This window comes from Humulus lupulus, chromosome 8 (assembly GCF_963169125.1).
Source record: "Humulus lupulus chromosome 8, drHumLupu1.1, whole genome shotgun sequence".
In the NCBI taxonomy this organism is placed as follows: domain Eukaryota; kingdom Viridiplantae; phylum Streptophyta; class Magnoliopsida; order Rosales; family Cannabaceae; genus Humulus; species Humulus lupulus.
In genome coordinates this window covers 143,571,964-143,585,952 of record NC_084800.1, presented here as the reverse complement: position 1 = coordinate 143,585,952, position 13,989 = coordinate 143,571,964, and positions in this window count along the sequence as shown.

The window sequence follows — 13,989 nt, the reverse complement described above, 5'->3', positions numbered from 1 at the left end:
AATCGAGATCCCACATTTACTTCCAAGTTTTGGGGAAGTTTGCAGAATGCGATGGGCACGTAGCTGAAGTTTAGTACAGCCTATCATCCTCAGACCGATGGTCATTTTAAGAGGACTATCCAGATACTAGAGGACATGCTGAGAGCATGTGTACTGGACTTTGAGGGATCTTGGAGTAAATATTTACCCCTGATAGAGTTTTCCTACAACAACAGCTACCAGGCGACCATAGGAGTGGCTCCTTATGAGATGTTGTATGGTAAGAAGTGTAGATCACTTATTCACTGGGATGAGATGGGTGAGCACAGATATTTGGGTCCTGAGGCAATTCAAAGGACCAATGAAGCCAATGAAAAGATCAGAGCTCGGATGCTTGCATCACTGAGTAGAAAAAGAAGTTATGCGAATCTGAAGCGCAGGAATGTGGAGTTCCAGGTGGGAGACAATGTCTTCCTTAGAGTCTCACCACTCAGGGGGGTGAAAATATTTGGGAAAAAAGGAAAGCTGAGCCCTAGGTTTGTAGGACCTTTTGAGATCTTGGAAAGGATCGGTTAGGTGGCTTATAAGTTGGCATTACCTCCGGCATTTTCAACCGTGCACAATGTGTTCCATATTTCGATGCTGCGGAAGTATGTATCTGATGAGACTCATGTTCTGAGCTATGAAGATCTGGAGCTGCAGACGGACTTATCCTTTAAGGAGCAGCCAGTCCAGATAGTTGACAAAAAGGACAAGGTCCTAAGGAATAAAACCATACCTCTAGTGAAAGTATTATGGAGAAATAGCAAGGTTGAGGAAGCGACCTGGGAGTTGGAATCAACCATGCGGGACCAGTATCCCAAGTTGTTCAGGTAAAATTTCGAGGACGAAATTCCTGTAAGGAGGGGATAGTTGTAATATCCCAAATTCCCTAATATGGCTTAGTGCCTAGATTAGGGGGTCGGGAGGGAATAAATGTTTTAATTATGTGTTAATATAGTATAAGCTTGTCATTATATGAATTATACTATAATATAATTATGCTTGCCTGTTTAGAAATATTAAATGTGTGTGTGGGCCTGTTTCTTATAAGAAGGGCATTTTAGTAATTTGACCTGTTGAGGGTATAATCGTAAATATGCATGTGTGTGATTGAGACCACATTATTATGTGGATATATTTGGGTTACTCGACGCGAGGCGATCCTGGTGAGCAAGTTAGCGGAAGAGTCACAACAGGGTAAAATACCTGGCTCAGGGTGAGCTTAGGGGTATTTTCGTAATTTAGTACATTACTGGGATTTAGCGGGTAACGAGAGCTTAAATGATTATTATTTTGAGGTAGTTGGGGACTTAGAGGAATACTCTAGTATTTACGGGAAGTGGCAATTGATGGAATTTTCCTTGAGGTCACTAGATGTCTTAAGTTAGTGGTAAGGGCATTTTGGACTTTTTGGCAAAAAGGGATACGTTGGTTTAGAAAGCTGGAACCTTAGAACTATTCAAAAAGAAAGAAAGAAGGAAAAATCTCTCTCTCTCTCTCTCTCTCTCTCTCTCTCTCTCTCTCTCTCTCTTTGGTGAATTGGGGAATTTGAGTAATTGAAGGAGCAAAGCATAGGAAGCTGAGGATTTGGTGTTTAAGATTAAGCTAGGAGCAGCTTTGGATCATAAGACAACCATTGGAGGTAAGGAATTACTCTGAATTTTAAGTTTAAATTCAATTAGTTGAAGCTTTTCTAGAACCATAAGTTTGAGTTTATATTTTGGAATTTTGATGAGTTTTAATCTAGCTCTGAGTTGGTTTTGTTGCTGGAAAAGTGTTATACTGGTTATGGGGATTGTATTGAAGTTTTGAGTGTGTTTGTGTTGAATTTAGTTGGGTTCGACTAAAGGAGAAACCCAGGAATTCTGGGTTCGAAGGGGTCAGGCCGCGGCCCTGTTCTTGGTGTGTCACGACCCTCTTGAACCAAAGGGAGCCAAGGAGGGCTCTGTCGCGAGGGCGCGCCGCAGCGCCTCTTAGGCTGGGCCGCGGAGCATGTTTAGTGTTTTAGGGAGGCTGAGCCCCTGATTGGGGCAGGCTGAGAAACTCGAGAAGCTAAGGTTGAACCCAGGTTTGCCACCTAGGTCGGCTTATTTTGTAACCTTGGAGTTGTAACCGACTTCTAAATTTGTATTTTGGGGATCCTGTGTATAGAACAAAGTTTTTGGTTTAATGGAAATGTTTATGACTTGACCAAATTTTAAATACCTGAACTCGTAGTGGCTTAATCACATGTTTAATCCAAATAACTTGTTTAGCGAGTCCAGCACTAATTTTAAACACACTTAGTAACGGACCCTAATTAGCAGGGCGTTACATACACAATAATGGGCAATATTTTGAAGTTACAAATTTGTGACTAAATTTGTAACACCAAATATGTTACATATTTGGATATTCACACATATCTAAATATTGTAACTCTCCATTATATGTTACAATATGTGACACTCTTTGTCACATTTATTTAATCTAAGACATTATATTATAAAATAACATAATATTACATTATATTATAAAATAATATAACACAAAGTACTGGTGCTGAGCATAACTTATCCTTGAGCAACTGGAAGCTCTCTTAATATCTATCCGTCGAGTTGAACTTTCAGTGTTTCTGGGTCAGGTTAGTAAGCAGAGTTGCTATCTTAGAAAAGTCTACTACAAATCTCTGATAATATCCTCCTAGCCCGAGAAAACTTCTAACTTCTGACGCATTCTTAAGTCTTGGCCAATCCTTCACAGCCTCTACTTTAGCTAGGTCTACAACAACTCAGTCTTTGGATACTATATGGCCGAGGAACGCTACTTGCGATAGCCAAAATTCGCATTTCTTAAACTTGTCATGAAGTTTATGCTCCTTTAGTCGTAGCATGGTCAATCTTAAATGTTCCTTGTGCTCGTCTTCGTCCTTGGAGTACACAAAAATATCGTCAATGAATACTACGACGAATTTTTCCAAATAATCCTTGAAGACCCGATTCATTAAATCCATAAATGTGGTTGGAGCGTATGTAAGACCAAAAGACATAGCTAGGAACTCGTAATGTCCATATCGAGTTCTAAAAGTTATCTTTGGTATATCCTCTTCCCGTACCTTGAGCTGGTGATAACCGGGTCGTAGATCAATCTTTGAAAATACAGTCACTCCTTGAAGTTGATCAAATAAGTTATCGATCAAGGGTAGCGAGTACTTGTTCTTAATTTTCACCTTGTTTAGATCACAGTAATCGATACACATCCGCATGTTTCCATCCTTCTTCACAAATAGAACCGGTGCTCCCCATGGCGAATGGCTTGGTCTGATTAAAACCCAAGTCTAAGAGTTCTTGTAACAGCGTTTTCAACTCCCTGAGTTCTGTTGGTTCCATTCGGTATGGTGTCTTTGAGATAGGCAAGGTTCCCAGTACTAGTTAGATTGTAAAGTCAATTTCCCGAGTAGGCAATAACCATGGTAAGTCATCAGGAAATATCTCTGGAAATTCCTTTATAATGTGGACGTCTCCAACCTTTAGTGGTGTTTCCTGTGCCACATCCGTGACGCTTGCTAAGAATGCATGACATCCTTTCTCTATCATCCTCTGAGCTTTGAGAGATGAGATAAGCGGTGTTTGTGACAGTCAGAATCCCGTGATCCGTAAGGGGAAAGACCGGGTAAAGCTGTGCAATCCCACACCGCCTGGGGAAGGTCAAGTGTTATGATTCTAAGACTGTGTAGGTATGGGACTACACAGTTGAAGATGGCTTAAATGGATTGATGGGTACTACTTATGCCAACAAGACGCATCTTCTCTTCGATAGCCCATCACTTGAGAACTCCAAAGTTAAGCGTGCTTGACCTGGAGTAATCTCAAGATGGGTGACCTCCTGGGAAGTTTTCCCAGGAAGCGTGCGAGTGAGGACAAAGCACGCTGGAAAGACTCGTTTAGTTTGTAGGGCCAGTCGTCATTCTAGAAAGTAGCCATAGTGACGTGGGGCATTACAGTGTTCGTAGTCCTGAAACCTTTCCCATAAAGCATAGTTTCTGACCGTCAGGAGTTTTGAATGTCACTTTCTTACATCTACAGTCAATGGTTGTGCCATGCCTTGCTAGCCAATCCATGCCCAGTATTACGTCAAAGTCCTTGATCTCTAGCTCTATCAAGTCGCCTTCTAGTTCTGTCTCCTCGATTTTGATCGGTACCCCTCGTACTATTCGTGATGATAGGACTACTTCACCCGAAGGCAAATCTATAGCAAACCTAGTTCTAAATCTTTCACAAGGTTTGTCTAATTTTTCTATCATTCCTAACGAGATATACGAGTGTGTTGCTCCTGAATCAAACAATATTGAGCATATACTATTGAGGATAGGAAGTTGACCTGTGACCACTTTGTTACCAACTTCGGCTTCTTTCTGGGTCAAGGCAAAGACTCTGGTGGGAACCATCTTGTTGTCCCTCTTTTCTTCTTGCTTGAGCTGTGGACACTCCTTTTTCCGATGACCTTCCTGGCCACAATTGAAACAACCTTTGGTATTTGCATGACACTCCCCAGGATGTCTTTTCTGACACTTGGAGCACTGAGGATATTCCACATAACCTGACCTGTTATTCCCTTTGTTAGATCGTGCTCTTTTGTCACCATCGGCTTGCTTATTATCAATATGCTTTCTTTTCTGCTCATTATTGTTGTGTTGGTGGTTGTTGTTGTTTCTACCATTTTGAGTCTGACTTTGCTGCTTGGGTTCAGACTTGGTTGCCTCCTCCTTACTAACATTTTCCTGGAGCCTTTCCACCTCTATAGCCGTTTCTAGAGCATCGGCGTAAGAAGTGGTTCCAGGATTTGCAAGCTTGACTCCTAGCTCAATCTTAGGTCTGAGTCCCTTGGTGAACTTGGTAACCCTTAAGAAAACAGTTGGAACTAACTCTGGTGCAAACTTGGCTAAACGATCAAATTGTCGAGCGTACTCGACTACCGTCAAATTGTCCTCCTTCAGACTGGCAAACTCTTCCACCCTCATAGCGATAACAGTCGAGTTGTAATACTTTTTATGAAACAGCTCCACAAATCTAGTCCAAGTCATGGTGGCGACATCATGAGTTTGTTGTACTAAATCCCACCAGATTCTAGCATCCTTCTTCAGAAGCGAAGAAATGCAGGATATGCGATCTGCATTACCGAGGTTCATGTGTGCTAGGATAGTCTCTACATTTTTGAGCCATTCTTCCGCCTCGAAGGGGTCAGTTGTCCTTTCAAATTTTGGAGCATGCTGCTTATGGAAATGCTCGTAGATTGGCTCTATGTACTGAGCTGGATAAGGCGCATAATTCGCCATTGGCCATCTCCCATACAGATATCCTACTTGCTGGGGTGCTCGAGCCATTGGTTGAGGCTGCGGCTGAGTCTGAGGCTGGGGCTGACTCTAAGTCTATAGTTGAGTCTGTTGTCATTGTTGCTACAGCAGTTCTTTCACTTGTTGACGTAGCCTGACAATCTCATCGGTGTTGTCAACTGGTGGCGGTGTGTTTCTGTTGGCAGCAGCATTGGTAGCACGTGTTCCCCTTCTTTGGACTGGAGGGGCTTCATGAGTCTCGTTGGTGGTGCTGGAGGCATTGTCGTTCGTGCGTGCAAACCTTCATAGTGACATCTTCATAAAAGTTCTAACAGTCGAGAAAAATATGTTAGAACTTACCCTAATAGGTTCTAAGGCAAAACTTAGTCTAAGCAAACATAACTCAGACCTATCAGTTATGATTTCTTATGAAAAATCATGTAAGCCTTCTTTATAATTAAGGTGTGTTTCTATACTTAGAAAAATAAGTCATCTTTATTATTTCCTAAGTCAATTTCTAACCACCCTATATGACTTAATTCTCAGGCTCGAAACTCGTCGCCGTTCCAAAGTTAACCATATTGAGGGAGGGCTGGGATCAGTAAAATCGTTCCCACTACTATGGCCCCCTAAACTCTCAATACAGAACCCGGTCCATTGATTTGTATCCACCCTCACCGAACTCAGTCATTATTTATTTATTCTAAATTTATTATGATTGTAAAAAAAATTAAACTCATACATGTCATTCAAAAATAACAACTATATTCATTTGGAAAAAGATTTCAAAAATAAATAAAGGAACTATACAAAAAATAACTAGGGTAAAATATAAAAAATAGGATCTTCTACATCTGACCCTTCATCTAACATATCATCATCTATTTCTTCATAATCATCATTACTATGAGCCTCGAAACTACCTCTTGGAATATTCATTAAGATATTATGCTTTTGTTCATTAGTGAATTTAAATTCAAACTAAGAGGTAAACCTAAGTATAAGAAAATAATATATCATGTCTACCGGTAAATCATCTTCATCATCCATAATCTCCCATAATTCTTCTAATTTTGAAACTACAAAAGGAAAACTCTTTAAAAGCCTAGTTACTAGGACATATTGTTCCATGGCTCTCATCATAATTTTCTTAGTGTTTGAAGGTGAACTATCCCCTTGTGAAATAGGATCAATCTTTGAGTGATTCTTTCTAGCACTCCTATTGTATTCCTTGGCTCTCTAATCCTTTTCAATGCCTTAATGGCTCGGATATCATGATAGGTCAAAGCTCCATTCATTTTTACTGAAACATAATGACTAAAACATTAGCTATTAACATAAATATAATAATCATAACATAAACACTTACATTGGCAGTAGATTTGGAGCTTGTGTGTGTGTATCAAGGAGAACTTCATGCATATGAACTATGGGCTATGATACCCCAACTAATTCTAGACCTCGGACCATTAAAAACTACTAAACATAACTACTATTTTGGATTACATTCAATAAATAATAGAAATTTATTATAAAAATTCAAAATACGGGATCCCTTTGTTATTACATAAAAGCATAAAGAAAACATAAACCTTTAATTATTTGTTCAAATAATAAATGCGAAAGACATAATTACATAAATTGAAAAGACTCAAAATGTAAACTTCATCCTCGATCTTCCAGCAGTCCATCCCCAATACACATGCCAAAGCTGCCATGAATCTGTCCTGCCTTCCAAGCTTATTTCCTGCACCATCTAAAATAAAAGGAATGAGCCTAATGCCCAGCAAGGAAAATCTACTAAAACATAACATAAATCATAAGACTAAAAACATATGACGTAAAAATGTATATCGTATAAACATAGGACTACAATATGAATGGTCATTAACTCATTACTGCAGCATGTGATAAAACCATCTAGGTCCTCAGTCTACTAATCGAGGTACGTTAGATCACAAAATAGTATATGATAAACCATCTAGGTCCTCAATCTGCTAATAGAGGTAGGCTTAATCATAACTCTAATCCACGATAATGATAAAAATCTTGGGATTTGATTTGCTATCTAAGCAACTATAATACCCAAGTGAATATAACATAAAACATATTCATATACATATATATCATAGCACTATAACATATCATATCACATAAACATATCATAACACATATAATCTATCCTATTTTCCTTACCAAAAACTGGGATATTGGTGACAAGAATAGGATTGGAAAACTCCTAAAACCAACAATAAGAATCGTGAGTTTTTCTAAAGAAATGAAGATGAAAAAGAGATCTAAACCATCAAGATAGAAACTTATCGAAAAACCTTAAATTCCAAGAAACTTAAAAACCTAACCAAAAACCATAATAACGAGTTAGAATCTGAAAGAAAATAAAAGAACTATGATGGATTAAACCTAAGAATACCTTGATAGGCTAGAACTTCGATCTAATCCTCAATACTGAAATATCATTCTATCTTACTTCCCAAGTGTTTATAAAGCTTAGATTGGAAAGCTGTTAAATCCCAAAACCCTAGTGTTTTCTCTCTACAATAACTTAGCAGCTTGGAGGCTTTGAAGAATGCTTGAATGATGAATGAAATGGCTGAGTACTAGGTCCTATTTATAGAGTTCAAGGAGTGAAACTAACCCATTTTAAAAAGAATAAATAAATGAATATAATTTGAATATATTTGAATTTTTGGTTCAGCAGATGCCCAGAACTCGGTCAAAAACGTTCAGGAGCAAGTCTAGATTGTTAAGGGTTGTTTCTAATTCGGTTCCATGAAATTTCAAAAACATCATAAAGGGCCAATATATCACCCCCTATAGGCGATATATCGCCCACCCCTATGCCCCAAGCCTTCATGGTTTTGTTCTTGCGAAGTCGACATTTTTTCCGTATCAACCTTAGGCGACATATCGGCCCCTACAACTGCGATATATAAGTATACCTGATATTTTTAACACATTTTGCACACTTTCAGCATAATTTGAATTTGGTAAAACATCTTTGAGTGAGTAAAACGTGATCCTAACAGCTGTCGGAAGGTTCTAAAGCTTCTAGATCTATCTTTTATTAATTTATTCATCTAAAATCTTTAAATCCTTAAATAAACATGCATGTGACAAGTGTCACATTCTTAATTATTCTATCTAAACCAAAGGTTATAATGAATAATATTTCTAGGACCAGCTATATTAATCAAACCTTATGATAAAATTAATATTTCTAAACTATAGGTTAAACTTATAAAATCCATAACTATTTCTATGAGTTTCCAACTAAATCCTGGCTTGAACCAATATCCACTAAAACTAAAATATTAAGCTACAATATCTAGCTAAGTAAAATTCCGAGACACTACAATATTCTGTTGCGTACCTTGATTTGATCATTTAATACCAACAGGTTCAAGTAAAGTTGTTCACTCAACAAAGATCCCATTTTTCAAACTTTCCCTGAATAAGTTTTTCGCCACTTTTTTATCCACATTGTTGATTTGATGCACCAACTTCAGATACCTCCTCAAATATGTCCGCGGATGCTCATTCACTCCTTGATGCACTGAGTACATATCATCCATCATTTTAGGTGTCTCTGTATTTCCCCCATACTGCTGCACAAACAGTTCTCCTAATTCCACAAAAGAGTTGACTGATTTCATCTTCAACTGCTTGAACTATCTTAACGATGGTCCCGCCAAGGTGGTTGCATAGGCTCTACATTTCATAGCCTCATTTTCAGTTTCCATCGCCATTTTTTTGCTAGAATTGCGGGATATGATTTGATGGATTTGAACTTCCATAAATTCGAGCAAAGCTTGGCATCACAAAGTCTTTCGGCTTTGGTTCACTCACAATCCAATCAGTGAATGGCGACTTGAAAATCCTTTGATTGCCTCATTGACCATGTCCATCAATGTTCTGACTCCTGCATTGTTCATTTTTTCCAGTACTTCCTTCATCATTTGTTCTTTCCAGTTTGATTGTTTTGTTGGCTTTGACAGTGACTGGCAGGCTAGTAATTGTTTTTGAGTGGTCAATGTCTGTACTCTCTTCGCGATATGAGTTCCTCTCTATTCTTTTTCTCTCTACAAAGATTTTTGTGCTTCTTCTTCATAAATTTTTGGTGCATCCGCTTCCTCTTCTTGATGTTCCAGGTTATTTTCCTATTGAGCCTCATTGCCTTGTCCCATTATTGTGTTCTTTGTTAACCCTTGATGGACATCTTTCTCTCGCCGCATCATCGCCAACTCTGTTACCAACTTAGCTTGTTGAGTAACCATTTCCTCTATTCACTTTTGATGTCATTCCTCAGCTTGTTGTCGCCGCTCTTCTGTTAAGCAGAATCTTGCATCATCTTCTTCTTTCATCTGTTGCATGTACTGCATCACTTTATGTAATTCTTGCATTTAGTCAAGCCAAGGAGATTGAATTGTAGTTTCTTCCTATTGTGTTTTTTATCGAGGCATGTTCTTTCAGAATGAGTATTGGTCAGTCTATTTTCTACAAGAAGATACAAAAAAAACAATAAATGCATAAGCATTAGGTCATTTTTGGTATCATCACATACAACTTTATTTTTCGAAGGATTTCCCACAGACTCCGCCAATTGTTTGGGTCAAAATCTTCCCCCAAATCTTTTATTTATTTTATGTGAACATGAATTCAATGCGTTGACCTTTGTTGGTGTAGTCCATGTTTGGATTAGTGCCCTTTAAAGCATATGTATTGAACAATATTTTATGAAATAAATAATTGAAATGAATTTTAGCGTATATTTATTGTTTATTATAATAATTAGAATAATATTATATGAACATCAAAAAATTCTCAAATTCGTTATTGTGACTACAATCTTGTATTGGTACGAGAGGATTAAGATTGTAGGGAACGAATTTCAACAATTCACAATAAAACAAAGTTATCTGGAATCTTTTGATTAATTATTGTAAGCATAGTTCACTAGTATTATGAATACATGTAATCTAGATCTGGATTACTGATGTAGTAGGACATCTTAGTGTAAGTACTTTGTATAAAGTGGTTATACATTAATGGGACCCAATATGTTATTAATACTTAATGATGTCATTTACTTTACCAATATTAATTGAACATATCAATTAAATGATCATATGCAAATTGATCTTAATCCTGAGGTTATTACGAACTCATGTTTATGTTATATGAGTTCTTTGATTCACTCGTTATGATTTGTCAGAATGACCAGGCTGAAAGCTTTTATTTTGCGAACTCATTAATGTAAATGGTTGGGGACATAATATACAGATATGGAATCTATACCTTTCCGAGAGAAATTGAATAATCGTTTTCTTAAGGGTTGACTTTTGGAACTGAAAGGTTATTGAGCTCAAATTCATAAATCAGTTTATGAATTAACATTCACTAGTAAAGTTAATGGTACTTAAGGAAACAAGATATAACTAAAGATGTTAAATGGTAATTAATTCCTACTTTAATTATAAACCACTAATGGATGATTAAATTGTATGTAGTGATTAAATAGATGGATATTTTTATGTTTAAAAGTACTCAATAAATATATATGTCTATAATTACAAGAGTGCAGTCTCATATTTTTAGTGGAATAATACCGAAATTAATGTTATTATATTAAAGAGTTTTAATTAATAATCTAAATTATTGGAGCTTTGAGTTATAGGTCAATAGGTCCCCAAGATGGCTCTATCAACATTATTCAAGATTAGAGTGGAAATTGGGAAAAATCAAGAAAATGATATATTTGGAAGAAACTTGTTTTTCACGGTCAAATATGTAATTGAGAAAAATTATTTAATTAATGTGGCAATTTTTCGAAATTGACACTTTAATAAAAGCAATTTTCAAAATTAATTTTTTAAATAAAATGGGAATTTCAAAATTAGTATTTAAATAATTAGAATACTTAATTTTTGAATTAATTGATTTAATTTATTGAAATAAATGTGAAAAAGATATTTCTGATAATTCAAATTAGTTTTGAATTTGAATTAATCTTTATTCTTTAATTAATCTGATGAGATAATTTACTAGGTTTAGATATTTTTGAATGAATAAATTATTAAATATAATTAAAAGAAAATTGGTTGTAACACATCCCTAAATATAGGGGAGTTACACGCCAACTACAACTTAGGGATTGTAGTTGGCGTGTATACTATGTAACAAATCAAAATTGGATCTTGATATTTCTCTTTTATTTATTTAATAATAATAGATTTATAGTTTGAATTTTAAATTTTGAATTTAAGTAATTCTTTTTATAAATCTATCAGGAATATAGTTTTCATAATATAAGTAATATTCAGAATATACTAGAGAGAGAAAATATATGGTAATATTTTCCTATCTCTGAAATGTATCTCAGAACTCTGTCTCAGACCTAATATTCCAAGATCTCATGTGTTGAGAATATCTTATGAATCAGAAAACCATCACTCTACGTGCCCACACACGTCTTGAGGTGTAGAGATACATCTTGGAAGATCTTAATCTGAGTATTTAAAGAACTACTTTGGATTGGATGTTCGTAGGAGATACAAAAAGATAGCAATGATTATTGATAGTTCTTCAACTGGAAAATCTTCAAATGTATATTTCTTTATGATTAATGTTTTGCATATTAATGGATCCGATTATTTAAAGATTGTTTAAATAATATTTTTTGAAATCTCTAGGCCCAACACCCTGTGCTTTCCACTGCGCATATGGTAAACCAATAACTAACAGTCCCGTCAATTAATACACATTCTGTTGGCTAAACCAAGAGTATAAATGTGTTCTTCAATGAATTGTGGAGAAAGAACAAAGGGGGAGTACTTGCCAGAAGATACTCTGATGCTTAAGTCAGTATATTGCTCTAACTCTCAATCCACGGTCCATGCAAACTTTAATCAATCTAAAGTCTGAGGTCCCTAGGATAAGTCACTCATCTCCTATTTATAGAAAAATGACAAAGAATAAGGTTAAGAAAGCTTATTGTGATTGGTTCACGTGTCAGACTTTATAAACCTTCTTCCCGCCTTTTTTTCCCTTCACATTATGAGCTAAAATGCTCATCGATCTTCTTGCTCATTCTAAGTTTTGGGCTCATCTTTCGACCTATCAGTCCTAAGCTCAATACTTATCTATCCATTCATTCATTTTGAGCTCAGAGATTATCAATCTATTCAATCATTTTGAGCTCAGAACTGATCAATCTATTCATTCATTTTGAGCTCAGAATTCATCAATTTATTCATTTGTTTTGAGCTCAGAGCTCGTCAATCTATTCATTCATTTTGAACTCAGAGCTCATCAATCTATTCATTCGTTTTGAGCTCGGAGCTCATCAATTTTATTATTAGTTTTGAGCTCAGAGCTCATCAATCTTATTCGTTCATTTTGAACTGAGGGCTCATCAATTATTTCATCCATTTTGAGTTAAGGGGTCAATAATCATACTTTAATTTCCTTAATGGAATCTTTCTTAAAAATTGGCATTTTCTCTTCCGTAATACAATGCCCCGTCACTTTGAGGAAATTATTCTCATACAATATATAAATATATATATATATATAAATAAAGACAGGGGAGATTCACGATTCTCACCATCTCTGTGTGTTTTACCTAGTTCAGACCATCATGTATGATATCTCAAGTAAGTCTCGTCTCTTTTGCCACTCTAAATTGTACAGTTAAGAAAACAAAATTTGAAAAATTCATATAGAAGTAAAATACAAAAGTATAAAGAAAAACAGTTGGACATCCATATATAAGTAATAAAAGATTAAGAAAATATATTCCGTGTAAATTTCCCAATAAAGAATACCATATAAATGTTAATTTTGTACAAGTGATGATGTGATAAATAATCGGGAAATTTACAATGATATACATAAGATCTAAATTATTTACAAAAATATCTTCAACCAATTTATTAACACAAATACTGGTGTCATGTTAGCACAACATACCAGATTTTGAAAAAAAATTGGGAAATCCTGCTTCCCAAAATTTTTGTTTTTTTTTAGTTGTAAAAAGTTACATTTTTGTTGCTTAGGATACCAATAAGATACCAATTTGTCACTTTTTTTATTAAAAGATTTATTTTTATATCATATTGTTTCAATTGCTTTTGGTTACCTCCAAAACTCATTTGTGGACATCTTAATATACCAATTAGTTATTTTTATATCAAAATATGGTATCTTACTATTTAAGATATATTTTGGAAACCTTCAAGCTTATTTAAGAAACTAATGAGTTGCCATATAATATAATAAGCTACCATATAGTTTAATAAAAAAATAATTTAGTATACTAAATGGTAACTTTTAAATGAAAACTTTTAATAGACTTTTTCAGTCACTCATGTAATTTACATGTCTTATTATTAATATATTTTTACGTTACCTTCAAGTCTATCTTAATATCGAATTAGTTATCATTTAGTATACAAATTTACTCTTATAATTCCAAGTTATCACAAATTAATAACTTGTTAAAAAATGATACTATTTAATATGACGCATAGTTACTTTTAAACGCTACATTTTCGTTATTTTTTATAAATAATTTAAGATATCAGTTGGTTACTTTTAGTATATGACTAAATTTTTTAGTATGCCACAAATTTAAAGTA